We start from the raw sequence: 19503 nt of genomic DNA, 5'->3' as shown, positions 1-19503 counted from the left end.
CTGTTAATTTTTGTTAGTATAAGCAATTATAGCTATGTTTGGTGACATCTCATGTGTTTTGGTTCCCATTGCTGTGCCTGTTCCATCTGTGTTTTTTAAAATGAAAGACTTCATTTACATGACTAAATATTATTCTATTGTATATATGTGTCAAATTTTTAAATTTAAGTTTTAGTTGATGGACACTTAAGTTCTGTCTTGCAATGATGGCATTTATTTATTTGTGTCTATGTGCTTGTGTGTGCAGGTGCATAGCCCTTTGTGAACACAGAGGGCAGAAGAGTACACTGGATCCTTTGAGCTGCAGATACAGGCATTTTTCAGGATGCTGTGCTTGTTTTGTGGATGTTGTGATCCAATCTCAAGCATTCCCAACCACTGAACCATCTCTTCTGATCAATTCTTTTTCATAATCTTTTATGTATCTACTATGTATCTGTCATTTTTGAGTTACCATGTCAGCTACATGAAATACCATGCAATATTAAATTGATAACTGTAATCACAGCCCCAGATTCTATAGTTTTATTTTTCCTCTCACTTGTGTTTTAGGTTTTTGTGCTGATTAGTTCTTGTCAACTTGACACAAGTTATAGTCATCTGAGAAGAGAGAACATCAATTGGAGGATTGCCTCTATCAGATTGGCCTAAGAACATGACTTTGAGGGCCTCTTTTTGACTAAATGATGTGAGAGAGCCATGGCTATTATGGGCAGTGCCATCCCTAGGCAAGTGGCTCTATGCTGTATAAAGAATCAAGCCCTGGGGAACAAGGCAGTGAGTTGCAGCATTTCTTCCTGTTCTCTTCTTTAGTTCTTTCCTTGGTTTTTCTCAGTTGGTAGAGTATAACCCATACACCAAAATAAATATTTCCCTCCCCATTTGTTTTTGGTGATGGTTTTTATCAGTCACAGAGAAGCAAACTGGGACAGAGAAGCAAACTTGATCCCTTTATCAGGTAGGAATATTGGCTATGCTCCACAACTGGGTACAGTTTCTGGCCAAGATTCACAGTCAGTTGACCATGACAGGCATAACCCTCAATTGCATGAGACTGAGAGCTGATATCTAAAAAAAAAAAAAAAAAAAAAAAAAAAGAAGTAGGGCTACAATCTGGGTTCCCTCATTGTCTCATTGTACATGTTTTTAGACTTTGATCTGCAATTAACTGGGGTCAATGGCTGTGCTTATACTTGGGCTTGGGTAAAGATCATTAATCACATAAAGTTATAGTATGCATTTTATGGCAAGACTGAACTTTAAATTAGGTTATCTTGACAGGAAGTGATGTAAATTTGGCTATCACATCTAGAGAAGTCTAGTGGTCTGGTTCCCTGGTTGCATAAGGCCAATGGCTATACTCCTCAGCTGGTAGGAATTACTGGTTTGGCTACATGACAGTGCATGGCTGTAAGCCAATCTCCACAGACAGTCAGGGTTACCATTCAGTCTCTATGATCAGCTGAAGCTATAAGATATATTTCTTAGTCAAGTGGTGTCTCTAGCTCATCTGTCTACTCCTACAGGGACTGGACTCTGAACCTAACAGAGGTTCTGTATACCCTTTGGCCAGGTCGGCTGGAGGCTATGTTTCACTTAGGAGAGGCCCTTGGCTGGACTCCTTTTCAAGCAAAGACTATAATGGGGATTTTGAAGCTTGGCAAGAATAGTGGCTAGGGACTCAATCTGCATAGAACTGCTGCTAACTGTGTTTCTTAGACTGTTGGAACAAACTACTGATTCAATTCCTTGGTGATGTAGAGGTATTTGTTAGGCTAGTCATCAGCAGGAAATTGGTGCAAACACTCATATCTGTGTTCTTGTTGTTGTGAGCCCCACCTTTCCTCTTTGTTTCCAGTTGTACCCAGTGAGGTAACTCTACAGGATCTCCCAGTGCTCTTCAATGGACAATATATCCTCTTGTGTCAGCTTCCTTTCACACAGCATGATTTTTTAATGCATGTTTCTGGATATACCAGGATTCTTTTTCTTTTTATTCCTAAATTTAATGTTTGCTAAATAATGTGGATTTAACATGAGCTGTTTAGTCACTTAATAATTGATTAACATTTTGGCCAATGAGAATATGTCGTATATGTGTTGCATGCATTTTCTTTTTGTTTATATATCTAAGAGAATAAGTCATGAATTATAAAATAAATCCCCTTTTTATATTTTATAATGTAGAGTTAAGCATGCAACAACTATCCTGTTATAGTGCATCCTGAAACACAGGGGAATTAGACTGGACATTTGAGTTCATGCTGCCGCTTCTCTGAATCTGTTTTCACTGTAGTGTCTAGCCTGGACCTTATATCTGCATGGGATGTACAGTGGCTCCTCTTTACTCTATATTTTTGTTGCATTTGTCTTATCTATTCACTTTGTCTCACAACTTAGTAGAACTTTTTTATGTTCTTATGTATCTTTAATAAAAGTGAATTTGAAACTATTAATCATTCAAATATCTCAGTTTTCACGCTTCATTTTCTGATTAGTAGAATTTCTTATCTGGAGATGAACTATATTTATATAACCAATTCATTTTGATTTTGTTAATTTCTATGGATTGATTGATAAGATTTTCATGGTAGTGGCACAAAACAGAGGCATAAAAAGATGCTTTGATAATTAAGTATAAATTGCTATAATTTATCACCCATATAATATGCCAAAACTAATGGTATAAAAGACAAGGTGATCATAGCCAAGTTGCTCCAGGCATCTGGAAGGATGTATATCTCCATCAGCAACTGTACAACTGTCTAACAATATACACATATCCAAATGAACACAACCACAATCATGAATCCTCTTCAACAAGATGTAACTAAACTACATACCTACAGGTTCATATTCTAAAGGGCTTTATTTTCTTACTTTATTTTAAACTTTTTATGCAACATTTTATGGTAATACTAGCATATAAAATGCAAAGATAACTTGGTATATATTTAGATAGAATGCTATAAATGAGTTCTTTTGTATAATATAAAGAAAAAGTTAAGAAAACAAATTTTTCAGTAAGCATGAAGAAGACATCCCAAGCATATATTTACATATGAATTAAGAGAAATTAAAAAAGAAGTATCAGATAATACATAGTGATCAATAAGTAGAATATATTATTACATCATAGCTTAATAGATTCTTCTGGAGCAATAGGAAAAAGTTTCCATTCTCATGGAATCCATAGATAAATGTCCACGATGGTCAACTACCATCCTTGGTTGTTATACTGAAAAATAAAGTCCATCATTTTATTAATGGAGAATGGTGTTTTAGACTTTATATGTCATGGAGAAAATACAGTTTTAAAAAGTGGCTTTTCTCTATTTGAGCTGTCTAGTCAGACAAATATTCAGGGAGAATTTTTTGTAGTTGTTGCTTTTGTCAACATGGCCACATTGGGAAGGACAAAGAGGTCTAGAAACTACTTGAAGTTCACCTTTGGGGTCTCGACATAAAGGTAGGGAATAACTAGAAAGCAGGGATCCTGTTCATCTACAAGAGCATTATGAACTCTCCACTGATAAGCTATCTCAAATAGAATGTTAAAAATATCTCAAATAGGACTGGCAAAATGGCTCAGTGGTTAAAAGCACTGACTGCTCTTCCAGAGGCTCTGGGTTCAAATCCCAGCAACCACATGGTGGTTCACAACCATCTGTAATAGGATCTGATGCCCTCTTCTGGTGTTTCTGAAGACAGCTACGGTGTACTCATATACATTAAATAAATAAATAAATCTTTAAAAAACATCTCAAATAGTACAAAATTAAAAACACAAATTACTAAGAGTTATGGGCTGTAAGAATAGCAGTTCTCAGAAGGAAGATCATAGGAATAGCTGTGTATAGTTAAAACAAAATAGAAAACCAGATGTCTTAGTTACCTTTCCCATTGCAGTGATAAACTATATTGACAAGAGTAATGAGGAATAAACTGCTTGTTTTAGTCCATAGCTGCAAAGGTCACGGTAGCCACAGCTTCAGACAGCTGCTCACATTTGCATGTGAACTCCTACCGCTGATATCAACTTCAGCAAAGTGGCTGGATATACTCACACATATCACTAGCCTTCCTCTACTCAAAGGATAAACAGGGTGAGAAAGAAATTAGAGAAACGACACCCTTCACAATAGTCACAAACAATATAAAATACCCAGAAATGAACCCACACATCTATGGCTACATGATCTTTGACAAAGGAGCTAAAACATTCAATGTGAAAAGGACAGGCTCTTCAACAAATGGTGCTATTTCAACTGACAGCATGCAGAAGAATTGCAGATTCTTATATCCTTGTACAAAGCTCAAGTGCAAGTGTATCAAAGACCTCCACATATAACCAGGTACACTGAAACTATTAGAGAAGAAAGTGGGGAAGAGCTTAGAACACAAAGGTACTGGGAAAATTTTCCTGAACAGAACACTAATGGATTATGCTCTATGATTAAGAATGGACAAATTGGACCTCATGAAATTTCAAAGCTTTTGTAAGGCAAAGGACACTGTTAAAAGGACAAAACAGCAACCAACGGACTGGGGAAAGATCTTTACTAAGCCTACATATAATAGAGAATTAGCATCCAATATATACAAAGAACTCAAGAAGTTAGACTCTGGAGAACCAAGTAATCCTATTAAAAATAGGGTACAGAGCTAAACAAGAATTCTCAACTGAGGAATACTGAATGGCTGAGAAGCACCTAAAGAAATGGTTACCATCCCTCACCATCAGGGAAATGCAAATCAAAACAACCCTGAGATTCCACCTCACACCAGTCAGAATGGCTGAGATCAAAAACTCAGGTAACAGCAGATGCCAGCTAGGATGTGGAGAAAGAAGAACACTTCTCCACTGCTGGTGGGAATTTAAACTGGTACAACCACTCTAGAAATCAGTCTTTCGGTTCCTCAGAAATTTGGACATAGTGCTACTTGAGGACCCAGCTATAACACTTCTGGGCATATACCCAAAAGAAGCTCCAAAATCTAACAAAGACACACGCACAACCATGTTCATAGCAGCCTTATATATAATAGCCAGAAGCTGGAAAGAACCCAGATGTCCTTCAACAGAGGAATGGATACAGAAATTGTGGTACATATACACAATGGAGTACTACTCAGCTATCCAAAATAATGACTTCATGAAATTCCTAGGCAAATGGATGTAACTAAAGCTATCATCCTGAGTGAGGTAGCTCAGTCACAAAAGAGCACTCATAGTATGTGTGTGCACTCACTTAGAAGTGGATAATATCCCCAAAAGCTTGGAATACCCAAGAATCCATCCACAAAATTTATGAAGCTCAAAGGGAAGGAAGTCCAGAATGTGGATGCCCCAGTCTTTCTTAGAAGGAAGAACAAAATATTCATTGGAGGAAATAAAGTGACAAATAGAGGAGCAGAGATTGGAGAAAAGATTATCCAGAGACTGCCTCACCTGGGAATACCCACCATATGTGCCCAATAAATCCAAGCACTATTGCTGATGCCAAGTAGTGCTTACTGGTAGGAACCCGATATGTATGCCTCCTCAAAGGCTCTTCCAGAGCCATACAGATACAGTTGAGGATGCTCTCAGCTAACCATCAGACTGAACATGAGGACTTCAATGAAAAAACTAGAGAAAGAACTGAAGGAACTGAAAGGGTCTACAACCCCATGGAAAGAACAAAATTATCAACTATCCAAACCCACCACAGCTCCCAGGGACTAAAACACCAACCAATGAGTTCGCATGGAGAAACCCATGTCTCCAGGTGCATATGCAGCAGAGGATGGCATTTTCTGGCATCAATGGGAGGAGAAGCCTTTGGTCCAGCAAAGGCTCATTTTCCCAGTGTAGGGGAATGCCAAGGTGCTGAGGGGGAAGAGGGAGGTTGAGCGAGGAAACATCTTCATTGAAACAAGGTGAGGGGAATGGTAGTGGGGGTAAAGGGGATATCATTTGAAATATACAGAGAATATCTAATAAAAATTTTTAAAAAGCATCTCAATAATTGAAAATGATTTGTAATAGGTGCTTACTGTAATTTAGGGCATAAGGAGCAGAGATTGAAATTAGTAGTACTAAAAAAAAAAAAATCAGCTCCTGAGCTGAGTCCCTGAGGAAACAGGGCAATATCAAGAAGCTGTGGCAACATAATATCTTTGCATTGGCATTTTATCTAAGTATAAAGGCGTGTTCCCCTTGTGATTTTTTTTTTTTTTTTTTGGTCCTGGTTTGTTTTCATGCTAAGTCTCACTATAGTCCAAGCAGACCAGTATCTCACTATAATCAAGAAAGACCTGGCACCAAGTACACTGCCCTCCTTCCTATGCCTCTTTTTTTTTTTCTCTCTTACAACATTATTTTAAAAAAAGAGGGATACATGTACAGATTTTTAAAGGCATTTTGGCATAACACTACATGAATATATTTTTGTCAGTACTTAATTCTTTTAGAGGTTTGATAGCATGCATTGAAATCCCACTAGTTACCATAAGCATAAAGTACATGTAGAACGGAACGTAACATGGAAACAGTCAGTTTTCTTGGTGAATAAAGATTAAGCATAATAATCTTTGAATACCAAAAATTGCCACAAGGCTATATTCTTAGCTCTTAGATTATTAATGACTTAAGGTCCAGGTGTACCATACTCTGAGATGGTGCTATACACTTATTTTTTTTCCTAAGAAGGACTGAGGCTTTCATTTTTTGGCTTTGTTTTTCTTGAGCTTCATATGGCCTGTGAGTTGCTTCTGGGGTGCTCAGAGCTTTCTGGGGTTAGCATCCCACTATCAGTGACTGCATATTATGTCTGTTCTTTTGTGACTGGGTTACCTCACTCAGGATGATATTCTCTAGATGCAACCATTTTCTTACTAGTCTGGTGGTTCCTCAGAAAATTGGACATAGTCCTACCTGAAGACCCAGTTATTCCACTTCTGGGCATATACCCCAGAGATGCTCCAACCTACACCTCTTTAGTGCTTGTCTACAGACATGAATCACCACTTGTGGTGGCCTGATCCTTCTGTTCTATTAAGTGGGAGGGAAACTGACATAATTTGGAGTGGATAAATGGAGTTTTTAATTGAGGATAACTTGCAAACAGACAGAAGTAGGCTGAACAGATTTTTAACCTTCTTGTTCTGTACTTCACTGCTGCAAATTAACTTAACTATAAGGCATTTTATAACCAGAAAAATTACTGAAATTATATATGGAATATATATGTATATATATATATATTCACATGCATAACACACATATACATCATGCACTGTAGAGCTTTTCTTTTAGTTAAAGTCACAGTTTTCAGGAAATAGAAATTTCTGTCAGGAGACATCACAAAGATAAAAAAAATTTCCATTGTCTCAGAAAGAAGAGAAATAATACATTATTTTAATTGAACAAACTATGATAAAGCATGTGATATCATTTCCACATTTATATTCATATCCAATGGAATATTAATGGAGCTATTAACAAGGAGATTGAATTATATGTACTGACAGCAAAGATGTCACGTAATATGAGAAAGGCGAATTGTAGAATGGCATGTACTAATGACCCCATCTGTGGAGGAAAACACACACTAAGAGTTTGATACCATTTAGTTACGTAGCCACATTCTTTGGTCTTTAGGTAAGTTTAGTAGCAAATGGAAGAGTTCAGTGTAGATTGAGTGCTAGAGACTGCACCCCTGACTGCTGTGTGTAGGCAGATAGACCCAAAATGCTCTATAGGTCCTCATTTCCAATTGCGTGATCATGAACAAGTGACTAATACTGCCTGGTTCCCCAGCCCTTGGCCCATAGTGTCCTTTGTTATTTTCTGTTTCTCAGACAATTGAGCTAAATGACAGGTGGGTTGGCGCATTTGAATGGGAATCTATTTGTTGTCCATTTAACTATTCAATAATGTGGTTTTATTTGCTTTCTTACTGAAGTTTGAGAGCTCTATCAGTCACTTTATTCTTTCTCATGTGTGCATTTTCTATGTGTGGTTGAGTGACCAAATTCAAGCAATACTGGTCATCTATAACTTTTGTTTGAAATGAAATTCATCAAGAGCCTTATTCATCAACGACTTGAGCTTCTTTGGCCCTGTCTTCCAACTTTCCTATTTCTTCATGATATAATTTGGGGGGGGGGGAAGTATGCTAGAATCAGTTTTGTAATGGCTGTAGTTGTATAAACTGTTTTAAGGTATGAAAGATTTGATTTGTGCATGTTGACAATCCTATTACAAATTATTTGCATTTATGACTTTACGCTTATTTTTCCAGATGAATGGCAAGCTCAAATTCATCTCTTGATAGAGTCCAGGATACAGAACATATTGTTCACATTTTTTTCTATTGTAGAGATTTTTTTTCCTCTCCCAATATTACCAGGTAAATTTGTTTGAACACTTACATTCATTCTTTTTTAATATTTATTTATTTATTTACTTTATGTATATGAGTACACTGTGTCTTCAGACACACCAGAAGAGGGCATCAGATCCCATTACAGATGGTTATGAACCACCATGGGTTGCTGGGAATTGAACTCAGGACCTCTGGAAAAGCAGTCAGTGCTCTTAACCTCTGAGCCATCTCTCCAGCACCACTTACTTGGATTCGTTCACCAAGCTCATTGTATGTGCATCTTATTGGTTAGTCGGTCTTTTCCTAACCCTTTGGAACTCATCCTTACTTGTTTCAATTTGATCATAGTTGTTAGGTTTCCCACCCACATATACCTAGAGACTCTTTTGAGCACATGATCTCCACATGAGACCTGTATAAGAGTCAAAGAGATTCATAGGTTTGCTAGGTTTATTTTCTTTTATCAATTTCAGCTTCTAATATCACTGACACTTCACAATTACAATTATACATTCCTGAATGTATATATAGCATTTTGAGGTTTTTAAGAATTTTTGGATATGACTTAAGATTCTACTCTAAGGCAATATTGGCAGGAGAGTTTCTATACACAAAAAAGATATTAACCTTGTTAACCAGATGAAATGTTCTTGTTTTTGTAATGATCTGTATTCACTGCTTTGTTTTATAAGTGGAAAATGATAAAAGAACCAAGAACTAATAAGAACTAAAAACTCCAACATTAGAAATCAAGGATCTCAAAGAAACCCATTTTTGTGAGTTTATGTTTGTATCCTTAAATGTGATGCTGGCCTGAGTTATTTATCATCCTGATGTTCAATTATTGTGTTCATAAAACTGTACTCCATGTTGAAAGTAAATAAAAGTGGAGATATCTAATATTTGCCTCTCCCTCATGTCCACTCCTGATGTTGTCTTCTAGTGGCAATTTTAGGATTTTATGGGGTGAGATAACTAATAGCATCTCTGTTAGGTGAGAAGAATTTTTAAGCCACCACATACTGCATCCCTAATCTACTGTTTTAAAAATCTTTTCTCTCTAATACTTTTCTCTACTTATAATATTGTATCTGCTTTTATAAGTATCTGTCTTCATCCTCCTGCTTCTTTCCATATACTTATCAGGCATTGAATTGTACTGGGCCTAAGTAGCTATGTTAGTAGCTTCAACTGCTTCTGTGAATGAATTTGTACTTCCTGTTACCATAGTAGACTGACATCAGCCAGAAGATTTTGTTTCTATGACAACAAAGACCATTTGTTCTAGGGAGACTTCATCCTTTTGAGGAAGCAGAAACATTTAGCAGAATTATTCACAGACAATCTGTGTGGGATACTAACATTAACACCAAGTCTATCATTATGGACCATGTGTTAAGGGAAGGACAGTATGTTTAAGCATAAGTGGGCTTAATTTCACCTGTTGTGTGAAATTATGACAATTCATGATGGGGGGACGGTGGCTAAATCATCAGCATTTACTTCCTCTTCCTAGTTTCTGTGTCCTAAAATAACAAGTGTAGTGGGAAGGCCATATGGTGAGTGAGTTTTTCTATGTGGAGGTTTGCAAACATTCTTAATCATCCACCCCTGTGTAAGATAGTTTATTTAAAGATAACTTCAAAAACTGCATCTATATTTATAACAGATCCACAGTCCTCACAATCATGCATTCAAGTTCATTGCAATAACTATTTTATATGGAATTGTTTCTATTTATATATTTATAGGAGGGAAATATTGAACTTGAGGATTTTATATATATGAATACACACACTCATATATATATCTGATACTATTAAGTTATGGATGTAGTATATGGTGGACTAAAAAATCTTCTCATCTAACAGACATGTTATTAGAATATATATATATATATATATATATATATATATATATATATATATATATATATATATACATATATACATATATCAACATATTCACACATATATAAACTAAAATTATGTTGTTTATGGCTAATGGAACAGGTGTGGATTTCCTTTCTTAGCCCACACTCCATTTCAGAAACAGTTGTTCTGAAGAATATATTTGATGTAATGACCAGTAACTAAGTCTGAAAATGGCAAACTTAGCATAAAATAAATTCCTAATTATACACCTGATCTGTCTCATTCTGTCTTGGGTAATGGATATTGTCATATTAAAAGTATGGAAACTTCATAATGTTTTCAACTTGGATAAATTAAAGAACAGGATAGAAGAGAGAACAGTGCGGTCATTTAATTTGTTTTTTGTTTTTTGGATTTGTTTTATTTTTTGGCTTGCATACATCTTTTCCAGTTACTGAGTCAAGCACTAGTATTGTCGTTCTTTTAATCAGATGACTTTAGATAAGGTTGATTCTCTTGGTAGATATGATGTAATCAGTACAAACCTTCAAAGGATTTTAGCAATTCTCAAGTCAAATCCCAATGAAAAACTAAGTTGGAAAAATTTCCCTTCGTTATGCTTTGGTGACAACTTCATCATCCCATGTTCATGAAAGCATATGACCCTTCATTGCTGCCTGTCTCACAGATTTTGAATTTATTTAGCTGACCCTCATAACCATATATTCCAGTCCACCCCTTTGTAATAAATCCTCTTTCCTCTCCTTCCTGCTCCCATTTCTTCATCCTCCTCCTTCCTACACCCTCGTCTATCATATTGGTTTTTTTTTTTATTATTTGAATAAACTTACTGAAGATAGCAGATGAATACGGAAAATCTGAAACAGAGAGAAGCAAACTTCTGCACTGTTCCAATTCTTACATCTTTCCAACACCCTAATTAAAGAACCCTAACTAGGCAGGGATATGTAGATTTGACTTTACTCCATAAGTATGAAGGACTATTATTATTATACTTGATCACAGTTCTGAAAATATATTCCTCTGAGAACCTTCTATATCACCTGAGCAACTCTCTTGCTTTAAATGTAAGAGTCCCAATTCTACAGGGGTTCTCTTCTCTGAACTATTTTAGGTGTCATCACTAGTTGGATAGCTGCCTTTTATCAAAGTTCTGAAACAAGTTTTACCAAACATTCCAGTGGTTTTCAGGTCCTTTACTTTAGGTAGCAGTTTCTGATTGTTATGAACTTTAACCAATTTACCTATTTTGGCACTATTTAAATGTATCCTATGGGGGGTCTTTTGCAAGTATCTGTTCTAATGTACCAATTATTCTATAATGTGTTTCTTTTTTCATTAATTTTATTTCCTTTATATCCCAATTGAAGCATCCCGCCTCTCTTTTCCTTCCAGTCTTTCTTGTGCCCCCTCCCTTTCTCCTCAGAGGAGGGAGACCTCCTATGGATATCAACCTGCCTTGGCATATCAAGCTATAGTAGGACTGGGTGCACCTTCTTCTACTGAGGGTAGACAAGGCTAGCCATTCAGGGGAAAGGGATCAAAAGTCAGGCACCAGAGTTAGAGACAGCCCCTGCTCCTGCTTTTAGAGGTCCCAGATGAGGACCAAGCTGTACATCTGTTACATATATGTAGGGGGACTAGTTCCATCCCATGCACACTTTCTGGTTATTTGTTTCTATAGGTCTTCTTGTGATGTCCTTGACCCCTCAGGCTCACTCAATAGTATCTCCCACTCTTCCACAAGACTCCCTGAGCTCTGCCTGATGTGTGGCTGTGGGTCTTTCCATCTGTTTCCATCTGCTGCTGGATGACGCTTCTCAGGATACAGTTATGGGAGGTTCCTGTCTGCAAGCATAGCAGAGTATCCTTAATAAGTGTTAGGGGTGGGCCCTTTCTCTCTCATGGCATAGATCTCAAGGTAGACCAGCCATTGACTGGACCTTCCCTCAATTTCTGTTCCCTCTTTATCCCTGAACCTCTTACAGGCAGGGGAATTGTGGGCTAAAGTTTTAGTGGCTGGGTTGGTTCTCTCATTTCTCCACTGGAAGCCTTGCCTAGCTGTGGAAGGTGACTTGTTTCATGTTCCATATCCCCTATTGCTATGAGTCTTAGGGTCACCCTCATAGATTCCTGGGAGTTTCCATTGTCCTAGAGTTCTAGCACGTCACACAAATCACCCCTTTACCCACTGATTCCAGTTCTCTCTCCCATCATCCTCCCCACATTTAATCCCTCTCCCCCAAGCTCCCTTTCTCCATCTACTTGCTTAGACAAATGTATTTCCCCATCTGAAGATCCTCCCGTGGGCCCTCCTTGTTTCTTATCTCCTTTGAATTGTAGCTTGGTTATCTTGTCCTTTATCTACTTATTAGTGAGTACATAGCATGCATGTTCTTTTGGGTCTGGGTTACCTCACTCAGGATGATCTTTTCTAGTTGCCTCCATTTACCTACAAATTTTATAATGTCCTTGTTTTTAGTATCAGAGTAATTATAATATGCCTCTGTATTGTATGCTTTCTGCTTAATGTTTACAGCATATGATGAATATATAATTGGATATCTTTTTTAAAACCATTTTCCTATTATTTTCAATAGTAATTTTAATCACTGTGAAAGTTGCTCTCAGTGGCCAACTTTATAGGATTTACAGTCACCTGGAATAGGGGCTGAGAGTTGCCTAAATTAGTTGAGTTGAAGTAGAAAGACTTATCTATGGTTCGTGATGCTATCCCCAGAGCTGGGAGTCTGTACTGTAAAAGACGAACATCATCTGAGCATAAGCATTCATCACTCTTTGCTCCCTTGCTGCACATGAAATATGGCTGACTAGCTCAAGCTAATCTACTACCATGATGGCGATAGCATTGAACTATGAAACAAAATAAACCCCTTCCCCATTCTCTCTTGTTGCTTTGGTCAAAGATTTTATCATAATAGAAATATTTACTTTTGACAGCTCCCCCCCCTTTTTTTCTTTTGCTTTGTGGGACCACAGTTACCCATCTCTTATTGAGTATCTGAAACCTGTCCTATGTCTTTCTTTCACATATTACATAGTTATTGATATTCTTTTAGAAACATGGAACTCTACAGTCCAAGATGGCATCAAACTTGCTGTGTAGCCAAAGCTGGCCTTGAACTCCTGACTCACCTGCCTTTCTCTGCTTCACAAGTTCCAAGAATACAGGACCATTCTACTGTGCCAGGCACTCTATTTTGTTTCTGAAGACATAGATACACATTCTACAACCAGCTGCCTTGAAGTATATAACACTTTGGAACTTAGTATATGTGCAGCATTGTAAAGATACCATCACTGTAGTTTTAGAAGATTTTCTTTCTTATCATTTCATTTTTCAGGGTTTGTCATTACACAGTAGGCAAGTGCTCTGCCACTGAGCTGAATCCTAAGAATACAACTAATTTTAGTCTAGACCAAATATCTGTGGATGTCCTCCTCTATACCCACCACTACCCTCTTGGTAATCAATTTTCTGTCTATTATTTTTTTCTTTTGAATGCTTTACACATATTTCAGAATAAAATAGTTGGTATGTTTGTAAATTGCCTTACATATTTGCCATGCTTCCCCCTCGGGTTCCCCTATGTTTTAACATGTACCAGTTCTTCATTTCTTTTCATTGCATGCCAGTGTTCTGTTATATGTATTAATCACATTTTATCATCCATTTATCAGGCGTGGATGCTTGTGATATTTCCAATTTGGAGCATAAAGTTAAAATTATTATATTTTGTGCTAGTATCCATTTATCAGTGAGTGCATGCAATGTGTCATTTTGTGACTGGGTTACCTCACTCAGGATGATATTTTCTAGTTCTATCCATTTGCCTAGGAATTTAATAAACTTATTGTTTCTAATAGCTGAATAGTACTCCATTGTGTAAATATACCACATTTTCTGTATCCATTCATCTACTGAAGGACACCTGGGCCCTCAGGTGAGCCAAGATGGGTGCATACAAGTACACCCAGGAGCTATGGAGGGAGAAGCAGACCGTATGATGCACTTTTTTCTGAGGGTGCTCTGCTGGCAATGCTGCAAGCTCTCTCTGCTGCACAGGGCTCCCCGCCCCACCCTGCCTGGTAAAGCTCGAAGGATGGGATAGAAGGCTAAGCAAGGTTATGTCATTTACAGGATTCCTGTCCAACGTGGTGGTCGTAAACACCCAGTTCCTAAGGGTGCAACTTACGGCAAGCCTGTTCACCATGGTGTTAACCAGCTGAAATTTGCCCGAAGCCTTTAGTCTGTTGCTGAGGAGAGAGCTGGGTGCCATTGTGGGGCTTTGAGAGTCCTGAATTCCTACTGGGTTGGTGAAGATTCCACATATAAGTTTTTTTGGGTTTATCCTCATTGGTCCATTCCATAAAGCTACCAGAAGAAATCCTGGCACCCAGTGGATCGCCAAACCAGTTCATAAGCACAGAAAGAAAGATCTGTGGCCCCAAGAGCCGAGGCCTTGGAAAGGGTCACAAGTTCCACTGCAGTACTGGTAGCCCTCGCTGTGCGTCCTGGAGAAGGTGGAATATTCTCCAGCTCCACCGTTACCGCTAATTTATGGAATATTTGTAAAATTCATATCCAATAAACAATTTATGACAGTCAAAAAAAAGTTAGAGCACATCATTCAAGATATGGAATAGGCAAAGACGTTTTAATTTTATTTTTCATCTTTAAATTTTAAATTAGATTTATTCATTGCATTTGACATTTGAGTTTTTGCTTGCATGTATGTATGTGCACCACATGTGTGCTTAGTGTCCCCAGGGGTCAGAAGAGGACACTGAATCCCCTGAACTGGAGTTATAGATGGTTGTCAACCACCATGTGCATACTGGGTACTGTATCTGGATTCTCTGCAAGAGCAACAAATGCTTTAACCACTGATCTATCTCTTCATCCCAGCAAGAACTTTAAAAATAGACTAACAGTACAGGTAATAACCCAAAATAGTAACATAGGACTATATGGAAATCAAAAGTTTCTGTACAGCAAAAACAGAATCAATACAATACAAACAAACAAATTATTCACAGAGCACACAGACAGCACAGAGAGTGGAAAATATCTTAATTTAGTCAAGGGACTAATATCCAGAATGTACAGAGAATTGCTCAAATTAAATTGCAAGCCAATAAAACTGCCAATCAACAAATGTTCAGATGAACTGTACAATTAAAAAAGAAAGAAAGATAGGAATGAAAATGTACAATAACCATTTTAAAGGGTGCTGTGTATCCCTAGGAATCAAGGGAATATGAATTTCAACAAAATTAAAGAAATGCCATTTTTCTCTATGAAAAAGTTAAAAGACCAACCTACAAAACAGAAATAATATTTATTAATTATGCATATAACTTGGAGTTCATATTCTGAATAATACCCTCTTAAAACACAACAGTGAACAGACTGTTTCCATAGCTCCTGGGTGAACTTGTGTGCAGTCTTCTTGGCTCACCTGAGGCTGCTGCCAGAGAAAAGGCAGCTTTTTAAAATATATAATTTTAGTGTTTCAGGTTATAAGCTGACATATATGTCCATTTTGAATTGCTTTTTCCATGGTGAAAGATTAAAATCTATTTTTATTCATCTTCGGGTGGATTAGGTCCTTTAGACTTTTTTTGTTGTACTTGGAATCGAGTCTAGAACCTTACTCATGTCAGACAGATGTTCTACCACTGAAATATAGCCCCACACCAATAGAATCTTGATGTATATATTCCTTGGGGAAACATTTTTGATATAGTATTCTGGCAGCATTAACTTGATGTGGCTCATTTCTTCTCTGCTATTAGGACAGATTCCAACACCAGTGTCATCCTTCATTAATTTCTACTGGCTTCTAATTGTCTTAATTATAGATCACAGTTTTTGTGCTGTGTGTGGCTAATGATTTTATTGTGTACCAGATATTCGGGATAATGTACCATGGAAGACATGCAATATCTTCCATGATACTTTTCTTTTTGAACACACTATTTTCTACATTTATTATGCATAGCTCAGCTACTAAGACTGAGGGAAGGACCATTCACAAAAGGAGGAAGACTTACTATTGCAAAAGCATCTTCTCTCCACAACTTGTCCTAAAGACTAAACTCAAATCAAAAATATAATTTAAGACATACATATGATGATCTATATAGCAAGTAGGCTCAGTCCCTTATACCTTCTACTCTGCCCATTGGTTCCACAGTGGAGAAACATCTTAAAAGAGGCCTTACATTTAAACTTTTTGGTCTATTGTAAGCAGAAACCCTTACATATATTTTCATGGTTTAAGCAAGTGACCTCCTCAAGAACCAGTATGAGTCCAGGAAACTAGTTATAGCTTGGACCTAAACCCAGGGATTCAGGACAATGTAGTGGGAATCCATCCACTATGAGATCCAGTGTCGTCCGACAGGAGGCGATGGACCAGCTTTGTATAAATATGAATAGGATGCCAAGACAGAGATTAGCATGGTAAGGACACACAGTATTATACAGTGTCCATGACCCTCTTTCCTACACTTGCCATAAGATGCTTTGGTTGGGGTGCTTTCTATATTCTCAGCATCCAATCACTGCTGAGGCATGTTCTGCCTCCACTCACACTCTGGTTCAGTGCCTCTGGTGCAAGGGGACTTTTGGTTGAATGGTCTATGAGTTTGCCTGGCAGATGCAGCTCGGGGGCAGCTCCTACTCTTGCCCTGTTTCAAGCCCTCAATGTGAAGACTGTGCAGCACAAACCCAACACTCTAATCAGTAAAATAAATTAAATGAAAAAATTCCAAATGACTGAAAAAGATAAAAGAAGTTCAACATCCGTAGCCATCATGGTTATAGAAGTTAAAACTATATAACGAGTCCATCTCATAGCAATCAGAATGGCTACCAGGAAGAAAACAAAACAAAATAAATGAAAAACTACAAATGCTTGTGAAGAAACAGGAAAAAGGGTGAAAGGAGTTACATGCTTTTGGTGGGAATGTAAATTATTGCAGTTATTATTTCAATCAACATGATAGTTCTCAAAAGACTTAAAGTGAAACTACATATAATTTAGCTTAAAGGAATCAAAAGCAGCACATAATACAAATACCTGCATAACCATGTTTAATGTGGCACTTTTCCCAACAGCCAAATTATGAAATAGCCCATGTGCCTGTTAAAGACTAAATCAGGGGGGAAAATCTCTCTCTCTCTCTCTCTCTCTCTCTCTCTCTCTCTCTCTCTCTCTCTCTCTCTCTGTGTGTGTGTGTGTGTGTGTGTCTGTCTCTCTCTGTCTCTCTCTCCCTCCCTCCTTCCCTCCCTTCCCCTCCCTCCCTCTCTTTCTCTCTCTCTCTCTCTCTCTCTCTCTCTCTCTCTCTCTCTCTCTCTCTCTCTCTCTCTGTGTGTGTGTGTGAGAGAGAGAGAGAGAGAAAGAGAGAGAGCGCTTTTATTCAACTGTAAATTACAAAGTTATATCATCTTCATCATCATCATCATCATCATCATCATGGGGAAAGTGGATAGTATCATACTTACTGAAATAAGCCACTCTCATAAAACAAGTATCACCTGTTTTCTCTCATATGGAGAATTTAAGAGGAAAAAAAGAGGATGACCATTAGTAAAGTATAAAAAGTAATATGATCAAAATACAGTGTACTCATGTATTGAAATATCATAATAAAATATATTACTCAGTACATTGCTTTGTATAATTAATTTATGGTTAAAAATAAACTGATGGAGCTCAATAGAGATTGTTAAAACTGTATGCACATATTAATTGCTCAGATAGCATATACAGTGCTCATAAACGTAGTTAACATATTCATGATAAAAATGATACTACAGTGAGGGAAGAATGTTCAACTACGATGCAGAAAAGACTGTGAGGTATGTCCATTAGGGTTTGAAATCAAAAGGAGACCTGAGGAGGCCCAAGGAAGTAACTGAGTTGGTTAAATGTTTGCAAGGGCCAGAGTTTGTTCTACAAAACCCTCATAAAATCCAGGCCTGGTGGTATGTGCTTGTAATTTCATCGGGGGGACATAGAGACAGGTGGATGTCTGGGGCTCAATGTACAGTGAGCCCAGCTTACTTGGTCAGTTCCAGACTAGAGATAGTTCTTTGTGTCCAGAAAATGTGGTGGGCACTGCTTGAAGAAAGACAGCTGAGACTGTCCTTTGGCCTCCACAAGCAGACATGACCTTCCACCCCCAATAGGGAATGTTTTACTGAGTTTGTGAGAGGCAGCATTTTCTTTAACAGGACACATCCAACGGGATAAAAAGTATACCACCACCACCAACAACAAAAAAGAATAGTATTAAAACTTAAGAACTCTTTTCATTAAGAAAACAGAACTATTAATTTGAATATGTTTATCCAACATTTTTATCCAGAATGTACAAAAAGTTCTACATATCCATAAAAGAAAAATAGAAAATTCCATGTAATATTGGCAACAATCCAGTCTGAAAATAAATGGTAGTACAAATAAATAATGAAGAAGTGAAAGGTCTCTCACTTTCACCATTTATAAGGATTGGAAAAGTAAAAATTTAAACTATATGGTACTGCATTTGCCCTTATATCTTAATAACTAAATGAAGACTCCTGCAAACTTATCTTTGTAAAGATACCGAGTAATCAGAATCAGCCCACACTGCCTATATATACTCTATGTACGTAATATATATACATATGACTATAGCAATAGCTCATGTGCATATTTTTTCACAACCTCTGAAGCAGCAATTTCACTCCTAGCAGAAGTGCACCATAAAAATGTATATGTGTTTATGGCATCATTATTCATAACAGCTCAAAAACTTCAAGTTTCTCACACGAACAGTAGAATGATTGAATAAAGTATAAAAGAGTTGCTCAATGAAATACCATATAGCAAAAAACCTATAACATCATCAAAATATATGAATTTCACAAAGTTTGTTAGTCAGGAAGACATTCACAAGAGACTATACAGTATAGGACCTATTTTACATAAACCTAAAAAATAGGCAAAAGTAATATATAGTAAGATATGTCAGATTAGTGTTAAATCTTGGGAAGTTCAATGGTTTGAAGCAAAAAGGAGAGGTGACTGTGGGATGTGACCATGTGCTGTTTGTCATTACTGTCACATGGCTATCACACATTGTAAAATTCGTCACATTGAAATTTTATAATTTAGGTTATGATTCAGTACGCCTAAAAGCAGGAATGTAAATAAAGAAAC

General features: G+C 37.2%; 1 pseudogene across 1 annotated transcript; it reads left to right on the top strand.

The window, feature by feature from the left end:
* The first annotated feature begins 14242 nt into the window (after positions 1 to 14242).
* On the top strand, positions 14243 to 14846 carry LOC308416010 (large ribosomal subunit protein eL15-like; annotated as a pseudogene). Its single transcript has one exon. The product of its transcript is annotated as a large ribosomal subunit protein eL15-like (transcript).
* The last annotated feature ends 4657 nt before the right edge of the window (positions 14847 to 19503 follow it).

The sequence above is a fragment of the Micromys minutus genome (genome assembly GCF_963924665.1).
Source record: "Micromys minutus genome assembly, chromosome: X".
Classification (NCBI taxonomy): Eukaryota; Metazoa; Chordata; class Mammalia; order Rodentia; family Muridae; genus Micromys; species Micromys minutus.
This window is presented reverse-complemented; position numbering and strand designations above follow the sequence as displayed.